This window comes from Enhydra lutris, unplaced genomic scaffold (assembly GCF_002288905.1).
Source record: "Enhydra lutris kenyoni isolate GAN:26980312 unplaced genomic scaffold, ASM228890v2 scaffoldscaffold14, whole genome shotgun sequence".
NCBI classification, from domain to species: Eukaryota; Metazoa; Chordata; class Mammalia; order Carnivora; family Mustelidae; genus Enhydra; species Enhydra lutris.
Window position 1 is genome coordinate 39222742 of NW_019154098.1, and position 16158 is coordinate 39238899.

The following is a 16158-nucleotide window of genomic DNA, read 5'->3' on the forward strand; positions in this document are numbered from 1 at the left end:
AAAATGGTTTATTCTGCATAGGGTGAAATGAAAATTTAGAATTTTTTATCTCCCTTATTTGAACTTTTGATTTTCAATGGTTTGAGTGTTTAAAGTCAATGTATTTAGAAGAACATTGATACAAACTTGGCCAGGAAGAGGCAAAGTCAAGAGACCACATTTGTTATACATTTACTATGTAAATAACACTTTGTAACTATTTATGTAACACTTTGTAGCTATTATCTCAGTGGAGCCCCCAACAACACCTCTTGTAAGGTACGTATCAGCCTCACTGTTCATGTAAGGAAACCCTAAATAACTTGCCCCAAGATCAAATAGCAAGTAAGAGTAACTACACAGCTCTCCTTTTCCTAGGCCATTGCTTAGAAACTATGGCTTGAAAGAATGTGGTGGTGAGAGAAAGGAATGAGTGTATCTTATTTCATTGCACTAAAGAAAATCGTATTGAGTTTTATATCGCCCGTTTATTGATTTTGCTTTGCTATGCTACTATCTATTTCTTTTCTGCTGGTAGCTGCATCTCTGTCTCTTGAAGAAAGAAAAGTGCCAAAATTTACAGATAACTAAAGTGCTGGGTAGATTGCTGGTCCTTTCCATTTCCTTCCCAAGGAAAAAAAATCCCTTTTTTGTTTCATTTATGCTTATTGATTTTTTTTTTTTTTTTTTTTTTTTGCCTTCCTTATATATCCAACATGGCATTTTCCTGTTACCAGATTTTCTACAAGATGTATGTATGGGGCAGCAAGAGGAAGGAAGAAACAGATTACCTCAAAACAACTATATCAAAGCTTTTCTAAAAACAAAATAAATCATCATCATCATCATCATCCCACAGTTTTTGTTAGAGGCAAAGAGTCTTACTGCTGCTGTGAATTTGGCAGACAAGATGTTTGCATGTCATTCTACCTGATCTCCTCCTTATGGCTTGATTTATACTAACTAGTTATAATATTTGTATTGATGCAATCCACAAAATTCAGGCCATGGGAAACTTTGCCATTTTACAGGTTGAAATGGCTCCATTTCTTTAGAAATCATTTTCACAAGAAAGAAAAGGGAGAGAATGGAGAAGTTGTAAATTAAGAGACCTAAAAAACCTATAGATTAAAAAAAAAAAAACACCTTCAACTATAGTGTTGAAGGATGCCCATTTGGGTGATGAAACTATAAGGGAAGGCAAGAAAATGATTGCAATAAAGTTGAGCCAGTGGTTTCTTGTGGGAATGGAGCTGGTGTGATGAGATGGGGTGAAGGGAGGGCTTTGGGTGGGTGCTTCATTTCTTTTAGTGTCTTGATCTGGATGGTGTTATAAGGGTGTTTGCCTTATAATAATTCATTTTAGTGATTTATTGATCTGTATCCTTCTCTTTGCAGTTTATATCTATTTTCTATAATTTTTTTTTACATTTTATAAATATTATTAGCATTGCAATAACTGTTCAACTTGCATGTTTTACCCAGGTAGATAATGGTGTATACCATATTCACCTTGTGGGAAGTCTGCTTAAACAAGCAATTGAGAATTACTTAAACAATTTCTTTTAAAAATGATGATGACTGTTCAAGTTGGCATTTGAGAGTTTTACCATGGAAAGGATGGTGTTTCCCCAAAGCCCTCCTTTCTGTTTTTGTATAGTGCAGTTTTAAAACTCAGCCTTTTTACCAGAGGTATTGACAAGTTTCTTAATTTCTCCAAATCTTGGCTGTCTCTATTGACATGGTAATAATAATAATACATACATACCTTGCAGAGTTGATGTAGGAATAGAATAATGTGACGTATGTCTGAAAGTTAGCAAAGTGCTAGACACAAAGAAAGTACTCGAATAAATACTAGCTATTATTACTAGTAATATTACAGTCAACCTATTTTATAGGAAATGTCATAAAATAATATTTCTGATAATTAGTAATTATTGGACTTAGCTCATTGCAAATGGAAATAAGAGGAATCATGTCAGATGTTTGATGTAACCTTTCTTTTTTTAACCTAAAGCTGTGATTTCTCTGTATCTAGCACCTTCCTCACTCCCTTTGGTGTTTCCCTCCCCGTCACTCTGCAAACACATTCACATTCCAGAGCACTTCTTAACTGCAGTACTTTCCTAATTGGAACACTTGTTATTTTGTAGTACTAAGGGAGGGATTCTTCCTCTGTCTTCTGCCACTTCCCAGACTACTGGGCGGGGGAGATGGGTGTGTGGCACTGGGAACCATGACAGAAGGCTTAGGTAGCAGTAGTGTGATCATATTACAGACACTGATTGTAACTTAACCAGCAAGACCAGCACTCCCAGCCTGGGAGGGCTCAGATGCTGTTAATTTTGAGATTGCAATGGCATTTTATTTTAGCTTGGGTTTGCCTGTTTGTTTATTTGGTTTTTTCCTGAAGGTCCAGTATCACTCTATTCCATTTACACCTCTTTATAACTCATCTCCTACTATGTTTCCACTATGTTCCAGATAGACTTATATTTTTCCGTAAAGTCAGAGCTCATCTCCCAGTCCTTCCTGGTTCTCCAGAAAGCCCTGATGGCCTGGCTGCTGACGGATAACATTCCACTTCCCCTCACACAGTTCTTAACATATGCCTTTTCTTTTTTTTTTTTTTTTTTTTTTTTTAAGATTTTATTATTTATTTGTCAGAGAGGGAGAGAGAGCGAGCACAGGCAGACAGAAGGCAGGCAGAGGCAGAGGGAGAAGCAGGCTCCCTGCCGAGCAAGGAGCCCGATGTGGGACTCGATCCCAGGACGCTAGGATCATGACCTGAGCCGAAGGCAGCTGCTTAACCAACTGAGCCACCCAGGCGTCCCAACATATGCCTTTTCTTGTCACTTGCCCCGCCCTTGGTCATTCTTCCAGTGGCCTCCTGTCATCTTTGGCACCTATCAAGAGGTGTGAACTGTCTCCTTATGTAAATACAAGCTAACATATGCTTAGTCCTGAGTGCCACACCTCATCAAAGATTGTGTTTGTCCTGGCCGCACTCCTTCAGAGATCCTGGCCTTGACGTGTCCTCCCAAGGTCTGCCTGCCTGTGGCCTCAGCCCTGGTTTCCAAAGTCCCCCACCCCTCCTTCTTCATACCTCTCCGACTGGCTTCTTCTTGCAGTAATTTGGACCGCTGGCCAAACTAAGTTTGCTATAGGAGTCTGTCTGTCTTCCAGCTTAACTTGGTTTCCCTAACCAAGAATGCTTTGTAATTAAGAGGCATTAGTGTGCAGGTCACAGGAAACCTGACACTAACTGGCTTACACAATGAAGGAAATTAATCAGCTTAACATGAGAGTCCAGGAGAAAGCCGGGTTCAACCAAGGCCTGACCCAGAGGTTCTGACGACATGGTGCAGGCCCAGTACCTCACTGTCCTCTTCACCTTTTGTTCCTTAGAATTTGTTGTTTCCACTTTTAGAGACTCACCCCACTAGCCCACGTTCTTCCTTCCACTTCCAGGAGAGGAAGCTTGACTTTCTCCACCAATGAAAATAAATGGGCATTAGCCTGACTGGACAAGGTTAGGTCCGTGGCCTTTCCCATACCAGTCACGAAGGCCAGAGTTACTGGGTTTGGCCTCCCCAAAGAACATGGGCACCTTTAGGAAGGGCTTGCCAAAAGAGGGGTCCTGTAACTAAGAGAAGGGCATACCGTGTGGTCCTAACAACAATGTCCTCCTATGGATTATTGTCGACTTGGGCAACTCTCAAACTAACACCCTTCTCAGCTCATGTAGGACCTTCCCTTTTTGTCTCCTGCCTCACATGGGCAGCCCTGAGAAGCTGCCCACTATTTAGCCTGCCTGCCTTTGTGGGTGAGACCTAAACAGGATGATCTCCTTAAAAGCTCAGATTATAGGATCAACTTCTGAAATATTTTTATTAGCATCATGTCAAGTAAGTGGTGACTTATTTCTAAATTCTAGATTTACCCCCTAAGATATTGCCCCAAAAAATAAATAAATAAATAAATAAATAAATAAATAAATAACCTGAAAAATAAAAACCAACAAGCGATCTTCAAAGAGTTCCTGTCTTTCCTACCAATGGAAAAGTCAAAGGGAGTCATCTGGCAAAGGTAGTATCCCTTGCTTTATCTCTATCTTGCCTATACTTGCTTAGAAATTTCTTTATCATCAATAATCACCTCTTCAGTAACTTGGAAACTCCTAAAAGTTTAGTGGATTTAGATGGAAAAGGTATCATGTATGAGTGCAATGCTATATGGGATCCTAGAAGCCGTGTTAGCATTTCCAATAGTTTATTCAAGTTTAAGGTGAATCCTGTGGATTCTGGTGTTGTGGCGGGGGGGGGGGGGTCTTTATTTCTTCTTCAGCCTCTGGGCTTGCAAATCTCTGATTGTTCCAGGGATGTTAGGGACATAGCTGCACTGTGTCCCCTGCTGTCACAGCCCATGTTAAGCTCGATCAGCAGATCAACAAATGAAGACTTAAAATGCAATCAGCATTTCAGACAATAAGAATCACAAGCAGAGAGCTGTTCTTAACAGATAGAGTTAGACAATGATATCACAGAAATCAGAAAACATGGACTATGTCCTCAAAATGTAGCTATATATATGTGACATACATTTGTGTGTGTGTGTGTGTGTGTGTGTGTGTGTGTGTGTGTGTGTGTGTATGAAAGAGAGAGGGACAGGGAGAGAGAGAATTCTTTATAATTACTTGATAAACAATATTTGGAGGACTGGCATGAAGCTGCCCTCGCCTATACTATCTGATAGACTATTTCCATTAAGCTTCCAGACTAACAAAGCCCAGGTGTGTAATGGTAAATAAGAACGCCAAAGCAGAAGAGGAAACTAAAATGCACCTTTGGATGTGGCTGGCTGAGTCACAGCAGTGGAGAAACGAGTGGTTCTTTGTGGGCAAGGTACAAGCAGACCTCGTGTTATAAGCAGCTGCTGCAGCCATAACGTTGAGAATAATCATGAGTTACATGTAGTGTTTTATTAATCTTTGGAACAACATTTGCACACCCAAATCACCGTCACCATCATTGGCCGGGAAGGAGGAGCTTGCGGATAGGGGAAATTATTTGGGCTACGAGGAGTGGCCCTTTGGAGGCGATGGAGAGTGCAAGTCACAATGCCTAAACGGTGTAGAAAACTTGAACTTGATTCCTGCTTTGCTGTCAGAAAGATCTGGTCTAATGGGTGGCAAGGGCCACAGGCGTCTTGGCAGAAGTCTGTCAGAGAGCAGCAATGTCATTATCTCTCTCTCCTACTGAGGCAGAAACTCACCCATTGGCTGATACCTGACATAGACCATAGAGTTCAGTGTCCAGGGGGGATGGAGAGCTCAAGGCAGGCATCGCTCTCAGAAGGACAGATACTCCAGAAACCCAGGCAGGTGTGAGGGAAGGATTTAACAACTACAAGAATTCTCAGGTTCCCAGCTTTCGGGTAGAAAGCCTCTTTCAGCCTGGGCTAGCCCCACAGTTTTGCTTCTTCAAAAACAAGGGATTACAGAGTTTTTAAATTATTATGAATATGCTCTTGCAAAATTTGAAAGTTATGGGACCTTAGATCTATCTGGATAGAAAAATAGCATTCTTTGTGTTTAGCATGTCTGCCCTTGTTTCAAAATTCCCCTCACAACCTTCTAGGGGGTTGATTTGTTTTATAATAGAACCAAATTTTAAGACTTCCTGAACCAGTATCTCACCTTTCTTGACAATTGTTGCTCTCCTTTTAACAAAGTGTTAAAAGTCCCCAAAGGATGTGTTGTTAAATATATTACTTTTCCCATAATTTTTTTCTACTGAAACTTAAATTTCTCAAAGGCAAAAGGTTTATCCTTAATGGAGTTTATAAAAATAATGAATGTACAATTATGTAAGTCAGTGTGTTCCCAAGCAAAAGACAAGATGTAATAGTTCTTAATTGTATGGGAAGGCAATATGTTGGGCTTTTTCTGCCTAGGTTTTAAGGTTGATTACAAATTGGCATGGAACCACTTGTAAGAATAGCAACGATAGACTGTGTTATGTAACCCAGATCTATTCTGTGGCTTTAAATCACCCGATTTGAATCCAGTGCCATGAGATTTTCTCAGGCTGGAAAGGTAATAACCTTATAGCATACAACAACCAAGATAACGAATTAAAAATCTGTATCTGGGGGCGCCTGGGTGGCTCAGTGGGTTAAAGCCTCTGCCTTCGGCTCAGGTCATGATCTCAGGGTCCTGGGATCGAGCCCCGCATCGGGCTCTCTGCTCCGCGGGGAGCCTGCTCCCTCCTCTCTCTCTGCCTGCCTCTCTGCCTACTTGTGATTTCTCTCTGTCAAATAAATAAAATCTAAAATAAAAAAAAAATCTGTATCTGAACATTTTCTTTCCTTCTTTCTTTCTTTTTTTTTTTTTTCACATATGGTATTATGGTTTTAACTCAGTTTGGGTTAGTATTGCAGACAACTCAATTATCTGCAAGGGCAAAGGAAATTAGTGGTAAGAATAGCCAACCCATTCAGTAATCCAAAAAGCATTCCATGTTTCAGGTTGTCTCCAATGTTTAACCATGATGAATATGAATATTGATTCTCCATGGCCCTGTTGTAATTAACTCTCCCATTGCCCCTACTTCTCTGAACTCCTGACGTTGTCTCCTAAGTGGTTTTCCTGTTCTTTGGTCTTGCTCCATGCCAGTCCATCCTCACACTGTAGCCAGGAGGAATCTTCTTCCAAGTCAAATCTGGATCTGTCCTCTAGTTTGGAGTCTTTTGTGCCTCTTATAGATTCATGGCAGATAACGGCTCCTGCTTGCCTCTCCGGTCCAGCTCTCCTGGCATCTTCTACTGGAAGGCCCTTCAGGCACCCTGTTGACTGCAGATTGGATTAAGTTAAAGATCTTGAGATCGGAAGACTATCCTGGATTATCTGGATAGACGGTAAATGCCACTTTAATATAAGAGGGAAACAGGGAGATTTCATACAAAAAAAAAAAAAAAGACGGTGATGTGGCCATAGAGATAGAGATTAGTGATAGAACCATAAACCAACGATAGGCCAGTAGCCACCAGAAAATGGGAAAGGCAAGAAACAAATTCTCCTCTAGAGCCTTCAGAGGGAACGTAGCTCTGCCATCTTGATTTCAGCCCAGCGAAATTGATTCTGGGTTTCTTGCTTCCCGAACCGTGAAAGAATACATTTCTGTTATTTTAAGGCACCAGGTTTGTGGTAATTTGTCATCACAGCCATGCCTGTGGCTAATATACTCTCCAAGCTAGGTAGATTCGCACTCTGCCCCTTCCATTCCCATGGGTTCTGTAGAGCATCTACCTCTATGACATATTTAACAGGTAGTAGTCTGTTATCAGGTGCTTTTTCTTCTTCTGAGCTCCTCAAGGATCCTTTGCATCCTCAGGTCCTGACATAGAACCCAATATTTGGCCGTTTGCCGAATAAACCCCAAATGGATGCATGACCGAATGAATACCTCTGTTGTGAGCATCCTCGAGTCGTCTCTGCCGTACTTACCATTTTCTCTCCGACCCCTTGCATTTCCTGTCCTTTTCCTCCACATTGTGTGTTTCTCCCAAGCAGTATCTGCATGTGGTTTTCAATCGTGCAATTGTTTTATTTTCCCCCCGTTTAAGATCGTTCCTTGGTTTGGCCGGCTTGCTCTATATTTCTTGCTTTTCTTATTATCATCTCCTCTTTTAACTCTTTTTAAATGAATCCATACTCCCTTTAACGTCATTGAGTCTGTAATGCAGTTTTTTTTTAACTTTTTAGTTTGAAAATTTTCCAACTTGCAGAAAGGGAGGAAGAGTAGAGCAGTAAATACCACGTGTCCTTCAGCTGCAGATTCACCAGTTGTTAACACTGGGAAACATTTGTTTGTTCTTTCTCTCTCTGTGTATTTTTTTTTTCACCTTGTACTGTAATATACCATTTCAAAGTGAGTTGTATACACTATGAGTCTTCACGCCTAGTATTTAGTATTTAGTATTACAAAGTATTACCAAGAATTTGGATGTCCTCCTGTCCCTTCCTGACTATTCTGGAGGTGAGGGAATTGTCTACCAGTTTACAAGATGCAAATGCAGAACGATCCCAGCTCATTCCTAAGAGTTTCCCGTGACATGGGGTGAACTGAACACCCATTTCTCAGACATGCCATCTCCTTACAGATTGAGGTTCTTAGGGTCATTCCCGCAGGGACTAGTTGACCTAAATCACTCAACCTGTGGTATTTCCAGGACTAAAAACTAAATCTGTCACTTGCGTGCTCAGGCCTATTTTACTGCCTGGAACAGGAGACATAGCATTATTCCAGTTGCAAGGTGAGTACGACAATTACAGCATTCCAAACTAGCTCTGAATCTATGGTTCTTTTGAACCACACACTAGCTCTATTGGGGTAGAATTTATGTTCTGAAGGCAGAGCCAGGAATATGTTTGAGTTCAAAGTCAGAAACAGGACAGACTATTCGCAATTCCACATACCCGTGTTATACCCCACCTCCATCTGGCCAAACCACCCCACCCATGGATTATAGGTCAATAACTTTATGCAAAATATCTAAAGAACACTCTGGCACAAAAAGTAGGATAGAAGATTGTTATTCCAAATAAAACAAAAACATCCTTGATACTTATCAGTGCTGATATTTTGAATCTCATTCCAGATAAATTGCTTGCTCTGGCTCCCACCATCTGTTTGCCAAGACATCCTGGAAAAGTCAGGAATTAAGCTACAGTGGTGACAAGAGAGAGCACTGAACAAATTAAGGGCATCTTTCTGTGTGTCCGGCCTGTACTTCTAACTGCATTATTGAGCAGTGGAGAAACCTTTCCTTTTGATTATTATCTTTGCTTTATTTGACTTGCGCTGAGAAAAAGAAACAGATTTTGCGATTTTAAAATTGTAGTAAATTGACAATGACTAGCCAGAAGGTTACTGATTGCTGTCCACGAAGACATAGTGATTCAGACATGAATGGGGTGCCTTGGGGCCAAAATTTGCCTGCTTCTAGCTATGTGAATTTGCACAAGTCCCTCTCCTTCTCCGGCCTTCTATTCTTTCCTGAGTATCCAAATCAGCAAGGGGAGAGAGGGAGTGGGGGAAGGAGAGGAGATCTAAACTCCCACTAATTCTAAAATGCTAGAAAACAGAAAACACTCTGAGTAAAGTAATGATGTAAATGAGACATCATTAATTTAAATGGCAGTTTATAAAGGTCTTCTCACTGTATGCAAATGATACTCCTGACTACAGATGAGGATTTTTGTAGTCATTAAAGTACATTTACCAGAGCCTCTAACTGGAAACAGCGTTTAATACTGGTTACTTCAAGTTACTGTACATTCTTGAAGGTAATTAAACCATCTTTTAAAAACATTGCAAATTTGAAGTATCCCTCCCCTTCAATTAGGGGTATTAATGAGGATTTACTGTGTTACTACTATTTACAGTCATGTGTGAAATGAATTTAATGAGTACGCAATTAACCTTGAATAATTAGGGAAAGTTTAAGAAAAATGAGAATAAGATATGCTGAGTTTATCAGGAAACTGTTTCTGACACCTGCTTCAATACTATATATTACTTGTTGTTTGTATGATACGAATTAACTAGATTTTAAACGTTAACAAGCACCTTTTTATTGCACGCTAGTGGAAACTCTTCATTGTCGAAATCTGATTTCTGGGACAAGCTTGCATTCTCACAAAAACTGAGAGCTTGGAATATTTAAACTCCAGCTGATTACAAAGTATTTCCTTTGAGATCCTCCTAGGACCAAAGGCCAAAATGTACTATTTCTAGACAGTTTATAACCAGTTCAAATAGCATTTAATAAGGAACTTCATTCTGTCAGGTCCTATACTAGTGATTAGGGTTACAAAAATGAGTTGACAAGTAAGTCACAGCTCTGCCCTCAAGGAGCTTGTAGTCTGGAGGGAAAATGAACTTGTACAAAATCATCACAATATTGTAGAGTATATGTAGACATAGAAGTATATGAAGACTCAATTCAGAGGAGGGAAGTCAGAAAAGCTCATTTAGAACAGGTCTTCTGTCAGAGGGAAGTCAGAGGAAATTGTCTGGAATTCAGTATAAAGAGATAAAGAGTTGGAAATATGATATTAATAGGAAACAAGGAGGATAGTATTTAAGGGTCTAACATTACTAATAACAGGAGTTCTATGTGGAGAGAATAGAACAAAAGGGAGAGGACATTCAAAGAGATAATAGTTGAGAACTTAACCAAATTGGTCAAAGACATGAATCCTCAACTTGAGGAAACATGAGTCCTAAGCAAAATGTAGTTCACACACCGAAAAACTGTAGTGAAACTGCTGAAAACCAAGGACAAAGAAAATCTTAAGAGCATCCTGAGAAAAATGACAGACCATTTGCAAAGGAACAACAATTAGGTCGACAACCTACTTCTAACAACAAGCCGCACCAGGAGACGATGGAATAATATTGTCAGAGCACTGAATGAAGCAACTGTCAGCCTGCATGCTCAAGGGGAAAGGTGACATAAAGGTATTTGGAGAATGACTGAGAACTAGAATTCAAGGATTTCATTGAAAGAGCTACTAAAGGTTTCTTCAGAAAGGACACTGAACCCAGAAAAAAAATTAAGATGTCAGAATATAATATCCAAAAAATAGGAACAACCCAAATGTCCACCAGCTGATAAATACATAAATAAAATGTGGTATACCTTATCATGGAATGTTCCATAGCCGTACAAAGGGATGATACAATCTACATACTTGATACATGTTAATACATGTTACAACATAGTAAGCCTTGAAAACAACATGCTAAGTGAAGAAAACCGGACACAAAAGGTCACATATTGTTATGAGTAACTTAACATAACATATTGTTATGAGTCAACTTATATAAATTGTCTACAATAGGCAAATCCGTACAGATGGAAAGTAGTTTGGTGGTTGCTAGGGACTGAGGAGAGGAGGGAATGGGAAGTGACTGTTAATGGGTATAGAGTTTGTTTTTGGGGTGATGAAAATATTCTGAAATCAGTGGTGACAGTTGCATAACTCTGAACATTTTAAAAACTATTAAGTTTACTATTTAAGTTTTAAAGGGTGATCATGACGGTATGTGAATTGTATCTCAATAAAGCTATTTTTTCAAAAGAGCAGTGACGAGCAAAGAGATAAACATGGATGAATAAAGCAAGTATTGATTGTATGACACAATCATAACGATTAATTTGAGGATATAAAAGCAAGGTGGAACTAACATACCATCAATACCTTGTAGGATAGGAGAGGAGAGAATGTAGTTAAAGCAAAATGTTTATAATGTTCAGGAGGTTAGAAATATTGATTAACATTAGAAGTTATATCAAGAATGCAAGATAAATTTAATAGAGAAACTGAATTACTCATATATTGCTTTGGGGGTTGTAAAATGGGACAGTTACTCTGGAAAATAGTTTGGCAGTTCTTTTCAAAACTTAAAATAGACTTACCCCATGATCCACCAGTTACACTTTTGGCATTTATCCCAGAGAAATGAACTTATTTTCATACAGAACTTGTACACAGTGTTCATAGCAACTTTATTTATACAGCCCCAAACAGGAAACTACTCAGAATGTCATTCAGTGGGTGAATGGTTAAATAAATTGTGGTACCTCCATACTGTGAATGCTACTCAGAATTTAAAAGGAATGGACTGTTGATCCAACAACTTGGATGAACCTCAAAGCTAATGCCAATTTTAAAAGTATATAAACTGCATGGTTCCATTTAAGTAGCACATGTAAATTAATATAATTCTAGAAATGGAGAACAGATTAGTGGTTGCTATAGGTTAGAGATGGGGAGGGGAAGAAGATGGTATATCAATAAAAGGGTAACACAAGGGAATCTTATGGTGATAGTACAGATGAGTATCTTGTTCTCACATACATCCACATACAAGTGCTAGCTTAAATGGTAACATTTGAACAAGATCTTTACAAATGCCGATTTCTTGATTTTGACGTTTCATTATAGTTGTGGAAGATGTTAAATTTGAGGGAAGGCTAGGGGAGGAGTACACAGGACCTACCTTTACATTTCTTTGCAGCCTACTGTGAGTAATTATTTAAAATAAGAAGTTTTTAAGACTTACAATAATTACTAAAAGAAAATAAATAAAATGTATAACTTCCTAGCTAAAAGAACAGGGGAAGGAAAAAAATAAAGAACGATCAACCAAGATCCAACAAGATTGAGGAAAGGAGAAAATAGAAAGCAAAGAAAAAACAAAATAGCTACAAATACAAAGATGGTAAAAACAAACGAAAGTGTATTTATAATCACAATAAATAAAATGGACCAAACTTCCCATTTAACAGAAAGCCTCAGGTTTTGTTTTTTTAGTTTAGTTATTTTCAATGTGTAAGAGGCCTGACTAAATATAATGACACAGAAATATTGAAAGTAAGTGATGTGGAAAGTGGCAAATATCCAAAGAAAACAGCTATATTATGGTAATATCAGATAAAAGAAACTTTAAAGTGAAAACGTTATTGATATTAAAAGAGTCAATATTTAGTGATAAAAGAAACAATTAACTGAGAAGATAAAACAATACTGATCTTTTATATACCAATACTATAACACTTTACATTTTTTAAAGCAAAATTCAATATATTTAAAAGGAAAATGGATAAATCCATGTTCATAGTTAGATTTTTAATATACCTACATTAGTATTAAGAGTAGAAAAGATCTGAGCAATGAATTGATGGAGATAGGTAGATGGATAGATGGATGGATAGGTAGATACCAAAATATATATAGAATGTATTAGCCCAACATACAAGCATACATGGAATACTTATAAAACTTGACCATTCACTATTAGGTCACAAAATAAATTTCAGCTTATACCATATAGTAGGTCAAAAAGCAAGTGTTACTTTACACACAGCATGTTTTCTGCCCACAACTCAATAAAATTGAAAATTGGTAACAAAGTAATAACCAACACCCCTATTCATTTCGAAATATTAAAAAACAGACCTTTGAATAAGATCAAAGAAAACTGCATGCCAAAAATTAAGCATGAAGCTAAAACAAGAGTGTACTTATGGAAAACTGTAGAGCTGCACTTGTATATATTATTAGATAGGAAGAAAGAGGAAAAGCTAATGGGTTAAGTGTCTAAATGAAGATGAAAAAAAGTTCAGTAAACAAGGGTAAAAGCAAATCTAGGAAGGAAAAAAATTGATCTCTGTCAACTTGAGAAGAACCTTATCTCTGGAAGGGAGAAGAGACTGTAAGAAAGCGAGCTACATTGGTGGTGTTTTATTTCTTTGGGCCAAAAAAAAAAAAAGTGTAAATACTTTGTGTATTAAAAATAATTCTTTGGGGATGCCTGGGTGGCTCAGCTGGTTAAGCGCCTGCCTTTGGCTCAGATCGTGATCCCAGGATCCTGGGATCAAGTCCCACATCGGGGTCCCTGCTCAGCAGAAAGCCTGCTTCTCCTTCTGTCTGCTGCTCCCCCTGCTCATAGATACACTTGCACTCTCTCTCTTTCTCTCTCTGACAAATAAAATCTTTATTTATTTTTACTTTATTGGACACAGAGAGAGAGATCACAAGTAGGCAGAGAGGCAGGCAGAGAGGGGGGGAAGCAAACTCCCCGCAGAGCATAGAGCCCAATGCAGGGTCCAATCCCAGGATCCTGGGATCATGACCTGAGCCGAAGGCAGAGGCTTAAATCACTGAGCCACCCAGGTGCCCCTAAATTAAAAAAAAAAAAAAAAAAAAAAAAAATCCACGGCCAAATCCAAGATGATGTAGATTTATTCCTATGTTTCTTCCTGAGAATTTCATAGTTTTAGCTCTTAACTTGGATCTTTGATTTGAATTAAATCTTATATATAGTTTATGATCAGCAGCTGTACCATTTAACCTCCTCTTCAGCAGCGCACATGGGTTCCAATTTCTCCACATCTATCCAACACTTGTTACTTTCTGTTGTTGGTTGTTTTCTTAAATTGTAGACATTCGAATGGGTGTGAAGTGGTATTGTGATTTCAGTTGGCATTTTCCTAGTGAATAGTGCTGGTGAATGTCTTTTCATGTGCCTTTTGGCCATTTGTGTACCTTCTTTGGAGAAATGTCTATACTTGCCTATTTTTAATTGGGCTTTTAATTTATTGTTGAATTATAGGAGTTCTTTATGAGGGATATCAATCTTTATGAGATACATGACTCGCAAATATTTATTCCTATTGTGTAGATTGCCTCTTCACTCTATTAATAGTGTCCTTTTAGATTTTATTTATTTATTTGACAGACAGAGATCACAAGTAGGCAGAGAGGCAGGCAGAGAGAGAGGGGGAAGCAGGCTTCCTACTGAGCAGGGAGCCCAATGCAGGGCTCAATCCCAGGACCCTAGGATCATGACCTGAGCCAAAGGCAGAGGCTTTAACCGACTGAGCTACCCAGGCACCCCATATAGTGTCCTTTGTTGAACAAAAGATTTTAATCTTGGTGAAGCCCAGCTTATGTATTCTTTCTTTTGTTGCCTGTGCTTTTGGTGTCATATCTGAGCAATCATTGCCAATTTCTAAACACTTAGCCTGGTGGTGTTTAAACTACTCAGTGAATGATTTAAAGAACTGAAGTAAGTTATTTCTATTCTACGATTTACTGTTATAATTATGGAAGATTTCATCATCATCCATTCAATCCCAAACTTCTTCTGAATCTTTATTTTCCTGATTACTGCCAAATGCATTCGATTATAAATTGAAAGCATGGAAATAGCACAATTGATTATGATACAGTTTTTCCCCATGAGGAATAGTGATCAAAATTATTGCCAAGTGCCTTTATTAGGAAAAGAAAATTCTTAACTGATTAAAGGCTATGGATATTATATATCAACGATTAAATGGGTTTTCAACTTTTCTGCTTCGTTTTTTAAAAACACTGAATTTCACTTCAGCACATATAATAGAGTTCTAAAACTTCAAAGACATTTTGCATTCTGAAAAGGGTTCCTTGTGGTTATAATATTCATTTGAAATTCAAATAACTCCTTGGAATTTGAAGCTAGCTAGGAGTTTTGTATTGTTAAAAAAAAAAAAAGAGAGAGAGAGAGAGAGAGACAGGGAAGATCCCTGATACCATTGCTAATTAATACTGCTGTAAGATGTGACACATTTGTACCTAGATAGGAGCAGCAAACACATCTTCTGAAGTCATCAGATAATACATGCATTCTCTATAGTAAACATCTTAGACAATGTGTAAGAACTTACTTTTAAACCTCTTTTTGTTCTGCTTTTAAACCATTATATACTTTTTCCAGCAAGTATTTTTCAAGAGCTCCTAATTTTGTAAAGTAGATGATGTAGATGATCCACTAGAAGCCTAAGACTTGGTCCTCTTCCCTCAACTTGACATCCATCCATCCCTAGAAAGTAATGATGCACAAGACAGTATAAAAGAAGAAATACAAGCATTTACCATGTAGAGTCTCAGAAAGTAAGGACGGACTGCAGTGGTATGAACGGGTCTCAAGGAGGTGGACCTCAGCAGGCCAGGAGGGTGAAGTAGGCTGGATGGACTGAGGAAGGGCCTGTTCTCTCTAGGTGAGAGGGGAGATAGGAGCCAAAGTGTGACAGACTGGAGAATGTTGTGTGCTGGGTATCTGAGGTAGAGGGTACATTAAATAGGCTGTGGCCTGTTGTCAGGGCAGAAAGAGGACAGATTATGGGGAGCTGGTATGGAGTTTTATATTCGATGCAGCTGACTGCAGAGAAACACTGAGTTCTTTTTTTTTTTTTTTTAAAGATTTTATTTATTTATTTGACAGAGAGAGATCACAAGTAGACAGAGAAGCAGGCAGAGAGAGAGAGGGAAGCAGACTCCCTGCTGAGCAGAGAGCCCGATGGGGGGCTCGATCCCAGGACCCTGAGATCATGACCTGAGCCGAAGGCAGCGGCTTAACCCACTGAGCCACCCAGGCGCCCCGAGAAGAGATCTTTTTAAATATCTCTACACCCAACGTGGGACTCAAACTCAAGACCCCAAGATAGAGAGTCCCGTGCTGTTCCAACGGAGCCAGTCAGATGCCCTGAGAATACATCTTTTTTTTCCTTTAGAAGATTTTATTTATTTATTTGAGAGAGAGAGAGAGCAAGTAGACAGAG

General features: G+C 38.8%; 1 protein-coding gene across 1 annotated transcript in view; it reads left to right on the top strand.

The window, feature by feature from the left end:
* LOC111146699 (NIPA like domain containing 2) overlaps positions 1-16158 on the top strand; it is a 74888-nt gene that overhangs the window by 3540 nt on the left and 55190 nt on the right. The window lies entirely within an intron of this gene.